This window comes from Musca domestica, unplaced genomic scaffold (genome assembly GCF_030504385.1).
Source record: "Musca domestica strain aabys unplaced genomic scaffold, Musca_domestica.polishedcontigs.V.1.1 10, whole genome shotgun sequence".
Taxonomy (NCBI): Eukaryota; Metazoa; Arthropoda; class Insecta; order Diptera; family Muscidae; genus Musca; species Musca domestica.
The window spans coordinates 14,926,412-14,940,543 of record NW_026712115.1 but is presented as its reverse complement, the minus strand read 5'-3'; positions in this window follow the sequence as shown (position 1 = coordinate 14,940,543).

Below are 14,132 nucleotides of genomic sequence, written 5' to 3'. Positions count from 1 at the left end.
AAATTCTAATAGAATTGAATTCGTTTTTCGCTATTATTTTCATTGGTTTGCTTATTCTAGTAAAACGTTCTTCTAAGTTTTCAATGATAGTTATAGTATTTGTGTCATTCAGTGAATAAACTGTAACAGTTAGGAAATTAAATCCTTTTATTACATACGTATCAATATGGATAATTTCATTTTTAGTACAAGGAGTTTGAGAAAATTTTGCTTCAATAGAATTTCTATCATACTTTACTTCCTGGTATATTTTGCACTGATTTATTACTAGTCGATTTAATTCGAATAATTTTGGATGATATATGTTATTTTTGATGTTATTGCTAATTTCGATAATTCCTGAATGCTCTCCCTAACATGGTATAAAGAAATTTGTTTAACAGCTTCAAGCTATGTTTCAATATTTTGTGCTCTTATTTTGTAAATTTTAATTGTATTATATATAAGAAATATTCTATTATTTCTTCTTGAAGTTTATTGAAGTTATGATCTGAAAGCTCTAAATTAATTTGATCTTTTACTTTTATAATATACTTCCTTAATATAGCTCCCATATTCTCAAAATCTGATTTAGCGATAAATATACTTTCTTTCCATGTAATGTTTTCTTCTTCAGTTTGTTATTATAAGAATTGTTTGGGTCTTATATTAACTATTTCTGTGAATGAATTGTTGCTAACGACAAAATATCGTCCTCTTTAGCGTTTATGGTATCTTCAGAAGTCTCTTGTACTATTTCTCCATGTAAGTGAGTGAAAGTTTGCTTATCTTCTTAATTGCCATTGCCTCCAGAAATCTGCCACTCGATTTTCTTTTCCTTTTTTCTATTCTATGTTAAAATCATATTCTCCTAACTTAAGTCACCATCTTTGAGATGTCCTTTCCTTTATATTTAGACCGTAAGGATTTGATTGGTAGATGATTAATATTTGAATATTATTTTATTATAATATTTTAAATTCCTTTCATGATTATTTAATGTCCTTTTTTCCAATTGTGTAGTTTGATGCACCGATAGTTGGTGTAAATTTCTCATCAAAGTTTGGATATTTCAAGATTGGATGTGTATAGATAAGTAGTTTTAATTTCTTCAATAGCTTCGATGTATGTCGGATCTTTTGGATTTATTTTTGTTCCTTTTTCAAGCATTTTGTTATGGGATGTGGAACTCTTGCGTAATCTTTAACAAATTTTCGATAATAGCCAGTTAACCCTAGAAAGATCTTAAGTTATTTTCTGTATTTTTTTTTTTTTTTTTTTTTTTTTTTTTGATACTTCCAAGCCTTGAATAAATTTTATTTTGTTTGGATTAGGCTTTAATCCATCCTTTGTTCAAATATGTCCTGGAAATTCAGTTTCGGTTTTCATAAAATTATTTTGTCTATTCATTCATTTGTCTATTTGAACTGTTAAATTAGGTTTTTTTTGTAAATGTTCTTTGGGTGCTGAATATAAGAATGTCATCTAGATACGCTATACTAATTTTATTTATGAAATCTTATAACGTCTTTTTAGTTAGTCTTTGAAATGTTTTGAAATCTGAAGGCTTTAATACGGATTTATAATAAAATTCGTTATACGATCATTAAAAAAGTTTCACTGACGACCATATTAATTATTGTGTTAAAGGAATTGATTCAATCTATACATACATATTATAAAATTCGTCCGTCAGTGGTGTCGTTTTTCGTCTAATTTGTTCTTTGTAAATATTGACCTCTTCCGAATGGTTTTAATTTTTATTGTGTTTTTATACCCTCCACCAAAAAAGGTATGGAGGGTATATTAAGTTCGTCATTCCGTTTGTAACTCATCGAAATAATCATTTTAGACCCAACAAAGTATATATATTCTTGATCAGCGTAAAATCCGTCCGTCTGTCCGTCTGTTGTAATCACGCTACAGTCTAAACGAATTAAGATAGGAAGCTAAAATTTTGCACAGATCTCTCTTTTGACTGCAGGCAGGTCAAGTTCGAAGATGGGCTATATCGGTTCACGAAATATAACGGTACCCCGCGATATTCGGTATTTTGATGATTTTACCCACATTTTTCAACGGAATTGTCTGAAAATCCACACAAGGAGTTCCTTGTGGGTACTTTATACCTCGGCAGAGAATTATCTATATAGGTCCACAATATCGTATAGCGCCCATATAACGGTACCCCCGATATTTGGTATTTTGATGATTTTACCCACATTTTTCAACGGAATTGTCTGAAAATCCACAAAAGGAGTCCCTTGTGGGCATTTTACCTCCTCAAAATGAAGTGTCTATATAGGTCCACGATATCGTATATCCCCCATATAACTGTAACCTCCGATATTCGGTATTTTGATGATGTTAGCCACGCTTTTCAATGGAATTGTCTTAAAATCAACACAAGTAGTTCCTTGTGAGTACTTCACCCCCTGAGAGAGAATTGTCTATACAGGTCCACGATATCGTATATCCCCCATATAACGGTACCCCCCGATATTCGATATTTTGATGATTTTACCCACATTTTTTAACGGAATTGTCTGAAAATCCACACAAGGAGTTCCTTGTGGGTACTTTATACCTCGGCAGAGAATTATTTATATAGGTCCACAATATCGTATAGCCCCCATATAACGGTACCCCCGATATTCGGTATTTTGATGATTTTACCCACATTTTCAACGGAATTGTCTGAAAATCCACACAAGGAGTTCCTTGTGGGTACTTTATACCTCGGCAGAGAATTATCTATATAGGTCCACGATATCGTATAGCCCCCATATAACGGTACCCCCCGATATTCGGTATTTTGATGATTTTTTCCCACATTTTTGAACGGAATTGTCTGAAAATCCACACAAGGAGTTCCTTGTGGGTACTTTATACCTCGGCAGAGAATTGTCCATATAGGTCCACGACATCGTATAGCCCCCATGTAACAGTACCCCCCGATATTCGGTATTTTGATGATTTTACCCACATTTTTCAACGGAATTGTCTGAAAATCCACACAAGGAGTTCCTTGTGGGTACTTTTTACCTCGGCAGAGAATTGTCCATATAGGTCCACGATATCGTATAGCCCCCATGTAACGGTACCCCCCGATATTCGGTATTTTGATGATTTTACCCACATTTTTCAACGGAATTGTCTGAAAATCCACACAAGGAGTTCCTTATACCTCGGCAGAGAATTATTTATATAGGTCCACAATATCGTATAGCCCCCATATAACGGTACCCCCCGATATTCGGTATTTTGAAGATTTTACCCACATTTTTGAACGGAATTGTCTGAAAATCCACACAAGGAGTTCCTTGTGGGTACTTTATACCTCGGCAGAGAATTATCTATATAGGTCCACAGTATCGTATAGCCCCCATATAACGGTACCCCCCGATATTCGGTATTTTGATGATTTTACCCACATTTTTCAACGGAATTGTCTGAAAATCCACACAAAGAGTTCCTTGTGGGTACTTTATACCTCGGCAGAGAATTATTTATATAGGCCCACAATATCGTATAGCCCCCATATAACGGTACCCCGCGATATTCGGTATTTTGATGATTTTACCCACATTTTTCAACGGAATTGTCTGAAAATCCACAAAAGGAGTCCCTTGTGGGCATTTTACCTCCTCAAAATGAAGTGTCTATATAGGTCCACGATATCGTATATCCCCCATATAACTGTAACCTCCGATATTCGGTATTTTGATGATATTAGCCACGCTTTTCAATGGAATTGTCTTAAAATCAACACAAGTAGTTCCTTGTGAGTACTTCACCCCCTGAGAGAGAATTGTCTATACAGGTCCACGATATCGTATATCCCCCATATAACGGTACCTCCCGATATTCGGTATTTTATGATTTTACCCACATTTTTCATCGGAATTGTCTGAAAATCCACACAAGGAGTTCCTTGTGGGTACTTTATACCTCGGCAGAGAATTATCTATATAGATCCACAATATTGTATAGCTCTCATATAACGGTACCCCCGATATTCGGTATTTTGATGTTTTTAGCCATATTTTTCAACGGAATGGTCACAAGGGGTTCTTTGTACACAAGGGGTTCTTTGTGAGCACTTTACCCACCGACAGAGAATTCTCAATATAGGTTAACGATAACGTATAGCTCCCATATAACGGTACCCCGCGATATTCGGTATTTTGATGGTTTTTGCCACATTTTCCAATCGTATTGTCTGAGTACTTTACACGCAGACATAGATTTGTCTTTATAGGTCCACAATATCGTATATCCCCCCATACATCGGCACCTTCCTATGTTAGATATTTTAAAGATTTTAAAAGAATTTTTATTTGATGTTATTTTTTTGAAAATGTTCTAATTCGTTCCAAATGGTGGAGGGTATTCAAAGTTCGGCCCGGCCGAACTTACTGCTTTTTTACTTGTTTTAACTAATATTTTTTTATTTTCTCATCAATTATGCTTACACTACCTTCTGTATCTATCAAGGCTATATATTCTTTGTTTCTATGAAGGGGATTAATTACTTTGTCATTCCGTTTGTAACTCCTCGAAATATTCACAATAGACCCTACAAAGCATATATATTCTGGATCAGCGTAAAATTCTAAGACGATCTAGCGAAGTCCGTCTGTCTGTTGTAATCACGCTATCTTTCGAACGAATTGAGATAGAAGACTAAAATTTTACACACATGCATAGTTTACCAGTGGGCAGGTTAAGTTCGTAAATGGGCCATGTCGGTCCATGTTTTCTTATAGCTCCAATATAACGGTACCTCCCGATAGTCGGTATTTTGACGATTTCAGCTACATTATTCACCGGAATCGTTTCAAATTTCGTATTGAAAGATCTTAATGGGTACTACAACTTATGGCAAAAAAAAAATCGTATGCACGTCCACATCCACTATATGACGGTACATCCAGACACTCCGCATTTTCATGATTTTTGCGACGTTATTCACCGTAATTGTAACAAATTTTGTATTTGAAGTTCGTATTCGGACTATACGAAGACGTGAACCTGAATACGAAATACGCAGTTTTTTCTTATAGGAAAAGAAAAATAGCCATTGACAATTTTGGCTACAATAATCAAAATATAGAATATCGTGGGGTACCATTATATGGGGTATGTACAATATCATAGACTATGTGAACAATTCTCTTTTAGAAGGCAAGGTACTCACAAAGAACAATTTGTGAAGAATTTCAGACGATTCCATTGAAAATTGTGAATAAAATCATCAAAATACCGAATGTCTGGGGGTGCCGTTATCAACGGAATTGTCTGAAAATCCACACAAGGAGTTCCTTGTGGGTACTTTATACCTCGGCAGACAATTGTTCATATAGGTCCACGACATCGTATAGCCCCCATGTAACAGTACCCCCCGATATTCGGTATTTTGATGATTTTACCCACATTTTTCAACGGAATTGTCTGAAAATCCACACAAGGAGTTCCTTGTGGGTACTTTTTACCTCGGCAGAGAATTGTCCATATAGGTCCACGATATCGTATAGCCCCCATGTAACGGTACCCCCCGATATTCGGTATTTTGATGATTTTACCCACATTTTTCAACGGAATTGTCTGAAAATTCACACAAGGAGTTCCTTATACCTCGGCAGAGAATTATTTATATAGGTCCACAATATCGTATAGCCCCCATATAACGGTACCCCCCGATATTCGGTATTTTGAAGATTTTACCCACATTTTTGAACGGAATTGTCTGAAAATCCACACAAGGAGTTCCTTGTGGGTACTTTATACCTCGGCAGAGAATTATCTATATAGGCCCACAATATCGTATAGCCCCCATATAACGGTACCCCCCGATATTCGGTATTTTGATGATTTTACCCACATTTTTCAACGGAATTGTCTGAAAATCCACACAAAGAATTCCTTGTGGGTACTTTATACCTCGGCAGAGAATTATCTATATAGGCCCACAATATCGTATAGCCCCCATATAACGGTACCCCGCGATATTCGGTATTTTGATGATTTTACCCACATTTTTCAACGGAATTGTCTGAAAATCCACACAAGGAGTTCCTTGTGGGTACTTTATACCTCGGCAGAGAATTATCTATATAGGTCCACAATATCGTATAGCGCCCATATAACGGTACCCCCGGTATTTGGTATTTTGATGATTTTACCCACATTTTTCAACGGAATTGTCTGAAAATCCACAAAAGGAGTCCCTTGTGGGCATTTTACCTCCTCAAAATGAAGTGTCTATATAGGTTAACGATATCGTATATCCCCCATATAACTGTAACCTCCGATATTCGGTATTTTGATGATGTTAGCCACGCTTTTCAATGGAATTGTCTTAAAATCAACACAAGTAGTTCCTTGTGAGTACTTCACCCCCTGAGAGAGAATTGTCTATACAGGTCCACGATATCGTATATCCCCCATATAACGGTACCCCCCGATATTCGGTATTTTGATGATTTTACCCACATTTTTTAACGGAATTGTCTGAAAATCCACACAAGGAGTTCCTTGTGGGTACTTTATACCTCGGCAGAGAATTATTTATATAGGTCCACAATATCGTATAGCCCCCATATAACGGTACCCCCCGATATTCGGTATTTTGATGATTTTTTCCCACATTTTTGAACGGAATTGTCTGAAAATCCACACAAGGAGTTCCTTGTGGGTACTTTATACCTCGGCAGAGAATTATCTATATAGGTCCACAATATCGTATAGCGCCCATATAACGGTACCCCCGGTATTTGGTATTTTGATGATTTTACCCACATTTTTCAACGGAATTGTCTGAAAATCCACAAAAGGAGTCCCTTGTGGGCATTTTACCTCCTCAAAATGAAGTGTCTATATAGGTTAACGATATCGTATATCCCCCATATAACTGTAACCTCCGATATTCGGTATTTTGATGATGTTAGCCACGCTTTTCAATGGAATTGTCTTAAAATCAACACAAGTAGTTCCTTGTGAGTACTTCACCCTCTGAGAGAGAATTGTCTATACAGGTCCACGATATCGTATATCCCCCATATAACGGTACCTCCCGATATTCGGTATTTTATGATTTTACCCACATTTTTCATCGGAATTGTCTGAAAATCCACACAAGGAGTTCCTTGTGGGTACTTTATACCTCGGCAGAGAATTATCTATATAGATCCACGATATTGTATAGCTCTCATATAACGGTACCCCCGATATTCGGTATTTTGATGTTTTTAGCCATATTTTTCAACGGAATGGTCACAAGGGGTTCTTTGTACACAAGGGGTTCTTTGTGAGCACTTTACCCACCGACAGAGAATTCTCTATATAGGTTAACGATAACGTATAGCTCCCATATAACGGTACCCCGCGATATTCGGTATTTTGATGGTTTTTGCCACATTTTCCAATCGTATTGTCTGAGTACTTTACACGCAGACATAGATTTGTCTTTATAGGTCCACAATATCGTATATCCCCCATATATCGGCACCTTCCTATGTTAGATATTTTAAAGATTTTAAAAGAATTTTATTGGATGTTATTTTTTTGAAAATGTTCTAATTCGTTCCAAATGGTGGAGGGTATTCAAAGTTCGGCCCGGCCGAACTTACTGCTTTTTTACTTGTTTTAACTAATATTTTTTTATTTTCTCATCAATTATGCTTACACTACCTTCTGTATCTATCAAGGCTATATATTCTTTGTTTCTATGAATGGGATTAATTACTTTGTCATTCCGTTTGTAACTCCTCGAAATATTCACAATAGACCCTACAAAGCATATATATATATTCTGGATCAGCGTAAAATTCTAAGACGATCTAGCGAAGTCCGTCTGTCTGTTGTAATCACGCTATCTTTCGAACGAATTGAGATAGAAGACTAAAATTTTACACACATGCATAGTTTACCAGTGGGCAGGTTAAGTTCGTAAATGGGCCATGTCGGTCCATGTTTTCTTATAGCTCCAATATAACGGTACCTCCCGATAGTCGGTATTTTGACGATTTCAGCTACATTATTCACCGGAATCGTTTCAAATTTCGTATTGAAAGATCTTAATGGGTACTACAACTTATGGCAAAAAAAAAATCGTATGCACGTCCACATCCACTATATGACGGTACATCCAGACACTCCGCATTTTCATGATTTTTGCGACGTTATTCACCGTAATTGTAACAAATTTTGTATTTGAAGTTCGTATTCGGACTATACGAAGACGTGAACCTGAATACGAAATACGCAGTTTTTTCTTATAGGAAAAGAAAAATAGCCATTGACAATTTTGGCTACAATAATCAAAATATAGAATATCGTGGGGTACCATTATATGGGGTATGTACAATATCATAGACTATGTGAACAAGTCTCTTTTAGAAGGCAAGGTACTCACAAAGAACAATTTGTGAAGAATTTCAGACGATTCCATTGAAAATTGTGAATAAAATCATCAAAATACCGAATGTCTGGGGGTGCCGTTATCAACGGAATTGTCTGAAAATCCACACAAGGAGTTCCTTGTGGGTACTTTATACCTCGGCAGACAATTGTTCATATAGGTCCACGACATCGTATAGCCCCCATGTAACAGTACCCCCCGATATTCGGTATTTTGATGATTTTACCCACATTTTTCAACGGAATTGTCTGAAAATTCACACAAGGAGTTCCTTGTGGGTACTTTTTACCTCGGCAGAGAATTGTCCATATAGGTCCACGATATCGTATAGCCCCCATGTAACGGTACCCCCCGATATTCGGTATTTTGATGATTTTACCCACATTTTTCAACGGAATTGTCTGAAAATTCACACAAGGAGTTCCTTATACCTCGGCAGAGAATTATTTATATAGGTCCACAATATCGTATAGCCCCCATATAACGGTACCCCCCGATATTCGGTATTTTGAAGATTTTACCCACATTTTTGAACGGAATTGTCTGAAAATCCACACAAGGAGTTCCTTGTGGGTACTTTATACCTCGGCAGAGAATTATCTATATAGGCCCACAATATCGTATAGCCCCCATATAACGGTACCCCCCGATATTCGGTATTTTGATGATTTTACCCACATTTTTCAACGGAATTGTCTGAAAATCCACACAAAGAGTTCCTTGTGGGTACTTTATACCTCGGCAGAGAATTATCTATATAGGCCCACAATATCGTATAGCCCCCATATAACGGTACCCCCCGATATTCGGTATTTTGAAGATTTTACCCACATTTTTGAACGGAATTGTCTGAAAATCCACACAAGGAGTTCCTTGTGGGTACTTTATACCTCGGCAGAGAATTATCTATATAGGCCCACAATATCGTATAGCCCCCATATAACGGTACCCCCCGATATTCGGTATTTTGAAGATTTTACCCACATTTTTGAACGGAATTGTCTGAAAATCCACACAAGGAGTTCCTTGTGGGTACTTTATACCTCGGCAGAGAATTATCTATATAGGCCCACAATATCGTATAGCGCCCATATAACGGTACCCCCGGTATTTGGTATTTTGATGATTTTACCCACATTTTCAACGGAATTGTCTGAAAATCCACAAAAGGAGTCCCTTGTGGGCATTTTACCTCCTCAAAATGAAGTGTCTATATAGGTTAACGATATCGTATATCCCCCATATAACTGTAACCTCCGATATTCGGTATTTTGATGATGTTAGCCACGCTTTTCAATGGAATTGTCTTAAAATCAACACAAGTAGTTCCTTGTGAGTACTTCACCCCCTGAGAGAGAATTGTCTATACAGGTCCACGATATCGTATATCCCCCATATAACGGTACCCCCCGATATTCGGTATTTTATGATTTTACCCACATTTTTCATCGGAATTGTCTGAAAATCCACACAAGGAGTTCCTTGTGGGTACTTTATACCTCGGCAGAGAATTATCTATATAGATCCACGATATTGTATAGCTCTCATATAACGGTACCCCCGATATTCGGTATTTTGATGTTTTTAGCCATATTTTTCAACGGAATGGTCACAAGGGGTTCTTTGTACACAAGGGGTTCTTTGTGAGCACTTTACCCACCGACAGAGAATTCTCTATATAGGTTAACGATAACGTATAGCTCCCATATAACGGTACCCCGCGATATTCGGTATTTTGATGGTTTTTGCCACATTTTCCAATCGTATTGTCTGAGTACTTTACACGCAGACATAGATTTGTCTTTATAGGTCCACAATATCGTATATCCCCCATATATCGGCACCTTCCTATGTTAGATATTTTAAAGATTTTAAAAGAATTTTTATTGGATGTTATTTTTTTGAAAATGTTCTAATTCGTTCCAAATGGTGGAGGGTATTCAAAGTTCGGCCCGGCCGAACTTACTGCTTTTTTACTTGTTTTAACTAATATTTTTTTATTTTCTCATCAATTATGCTTACACTACCTTCTGTATCTATCAAGGCTATATATTCTTTGTTTCTATGAATGGGATTAATTACTTTGTCATTCCGTTTGTAACTCCTCGAAATATTCACAATAGACCCTACAAAGCATATATATATATTCTGGATCAGCGTAAAATTCTAAGACGATCTAGCGAAGTCCGTCTGTCTGTTGTAATCACGCTATCTTTCGAACGAATTGAGATAGAAGACTAAAATTTTACACACATGCATAGTTTACCAGTGGGCAGGTTAAGTTCGTAAATGGGCCATGTCGGTCCATGTTTTCTTATAGCTCCAATATAACGGTACCTCCCGATAGTCGGTATTTTGACGATTTCAGCTACATTATTCACCGGAATCGTTTCAAATTTCGTATTGAAAGATCTTAATGGGTACTACAACTTATGGCAAAAAAAAAATCGTATGCACGTCCACATCCACTATATGACGGTACATCCAGACACTCCGCATTTTCATGATTTTTGCGACGTTATTCACCGTAATTGTAACAAATTTTGTATTTGAAGTTCGTATTCGGACTATACGAAGACGTGAACCTGAATACGAAATACGCAGTTTTTTCTTATAGGAAAAGAAAAATAGCCATTGACAATTTTGGCTACAATAATCAAAATATAGAATATCGTGGGGTACCATTATATGGGGTATGTACAATATCATAGACTATGTGAACAAGTCTCTTTTAGAAGGCAAGGTACTCACAAAGAACAATTTGTGAAGAATTTCAGACGATTCCATTGAAAATTGTGAATAAAATCATCAAAATACCGAATGTCTGGGGGTGCCGTTATCAACGGAATTGTCTGAAAATCCACACAAGGAGTTCCTTGTGGGTACTTTATACCTCGGCAGACAATTGTTCATATAGGTCCACGACATCGTATAGCCCCCATGTAACGGTACCCCCCGATATTCGGTATTTTGATGATTTTACCCACATTTTTCAACGGAATTGTCTGAAAATTCACACAAGGAGTTCCTTATACCTCGGCAGAGAATTATTTATATAGGTCCACAATATCGTATAGCCCCCATATAACGGTACCCCCCGATATTCGGTATTTTGAAGATTTTACCCACATTTTTGAACGGAATTGTCTGAAAATCCACACAAGGAGTTCCTTGTGGGTACTTTATACCTCGGCAGAGAATTATCTATATAGGCCCACAATATCGTATAGCCCCCATATAACGGTACCCCCCGATATTCGGTATTTTGATGATTTTACCCACATTTTTCAACGGAATTGTCTGAAAATCCACACAAAGAGTTCCTTGTGGGTACTTTATACCTCGGCAGAGAATTATCTATATAGGCCCACAATATCGTATAGCCCCCATATAACGGTACCCCCCGATATTCGGTATTTTGAAGATTTTACCCACATTTTTGAACGGAATTGTCTGAAAATCCACACAAGGAGTTCCTTGTGGGTACTTTATACCTCGGCAGAGAATTATCTATATAGGCCCACAATATCGTATAGCCCCCATATAACGGTACCCCCCGATATTCGGTATTTTGAAGATTTTACCCACATTTTTGAACGGAATTGTCTGAAAATCCACACAAGGAGTTCCTTGTGGGTACTTTATACCTCGGCAGAGAATTATCTATATAGGCCCACAATATCGTATAGCCCCCATATAACGGTACCCCCCGATATTCGGTATTTTGATGATTTTACCCACATTTTTCAACGGAATTGTCTGAAAATCCACACAAAGAGTTCCTTGTGGGTACTTTATACCTCGGCAGAGAATTATCTATATAGGCCCACAATATCGTATAGCCCCCATATAACGGTACCCCGCGATATTCGGTATTTTGATGATTTTACCCACATTTTTCAACGGAATTGTCTGAAAATCCACACAAGGAGTTCCTTGTGGGTACTTTATACCTCGGCAGAGAATTATATATAGAGGTCCACAATATCGTATAGCGCCCATATAACGGTACCCCCGGTATTTGGTATTTTGATGATTTTACCCACATTTTTCAACGGAATTGTCTGAAAATCCACAAAAGGAGTCCCTTGTGGGCATTTTACCTCCTCAAAATGAAGTGTCTATATAGGTTAACGATATCGTATATCCCCCATATAACTGTAACCTCCGATATTCGGTATTTTGATGATGTTAGCCACGCTTTTCAATGGAATTGTCTTAAAATCAACACAAGTAGTTCCTTGTGAGTACTTCACCCCCTGAGAGAGAATTGTCTATACAGGTCCACGATATCGTATATCCCCCATATAACGGTACCCCCCGATATTCGGTATTTTGATGATTTTACCCACATTTTTTAACGGAATTGTCTGAAAATCCACACAAGGAGTTCCTTGTGGGTACTTTATACCTCGGCAGAGAATTATTTATATAGGTCCACAATATCGTATAGCCCCCATATAACGGTACCCCCCGATATTCGGTATTTTGATGATTTTTTCCCACATTTTTGAACGGAATTGTCTGAAAATCCACACAAGGAGTTCCTTGTGGGTACTTTATACCTCGGCAGAGAATTATCTATATAGGCCCACAATATCGTATAGCCCCCATATAACGGTACCCCGCGATATTCGGTATTTTGATGATTTTACCCACATTTTTCAACGGAATTGTCTGAAAATCCACACAAGGAGTTCCTTGTGGGTACTTTATACCTCGGCAGAGAATTATCTATATAGGCCCACAATATCGTATAGCGCCCATATAACGGTACCCCCGATATTTGGTATTTTGATGATTTTACCCACATTTTTCAACGGAATTGTCTGAAAATCCACAAAAGGAGTCCCTTGTGGGCATTTTACCTCCTCAAAATGAAGTGTCTATATAGGTCCACGATATCGTATATCCCCCATATAACTGTAACCTCCGATATTCGGTATTTTGATGATGTTAGCCACGCTTTTCAATGGAATTGTCTTAAAATCAACACAAGTAGTTCCTTGTGAGTACTTCACCCCCTGAGAGAGAATTGTCTATACAGGTCCACGATATCGTATATCCCCCATATAACGGTACCTCCCGATATTCGGTATTTTATGATTTTACCCACATTTTTCATCGGAATTGTCTGAAAATCCACACAATGAGTTCCTTGTGGGTACTTTATACCTCGGCAGAGAATTATCTATATAGATCCACGATATTGTATAGCTCTCATATAACGGTACCCCCGATATTCGGTATTTTGATGTTTTTAGCCATATTTTTCAACGGAATGGTCACAAGGGGTTCTTTGTACACAAGGGGTTCTTTGTGAGCACTTTACCCACCGACAGAGAATTCTCAATATAGGTTAACGATAACGTATAGCTCCCATATAACGGTACCCCGCGATATTCGGTATTTTGATGGTTTTTGCCACATTTTCCAATCGTATTGTCTGAGTACTTTACACGCAGACATAGATTTGTCTTTATAGGTCCACAATATCGTATATCCCCCCATATATCGGCACCTTCCTATGTTAGATATTTTAAAGATTTTAAAAGAATTTTTATTGGATGTTATTTTTTTGAAAATGTTCTAATTCGTTCCAAATGGTGGAGGGTATTCAAAGTTCGGCCCGGCCGAACTTACTGCTTTTTTACTTGTTTTAACTAATATTTTTTTATTTTCTCATCAATTATGCTTACACTACCTTCTGTATCTATCAAGGCTATATATT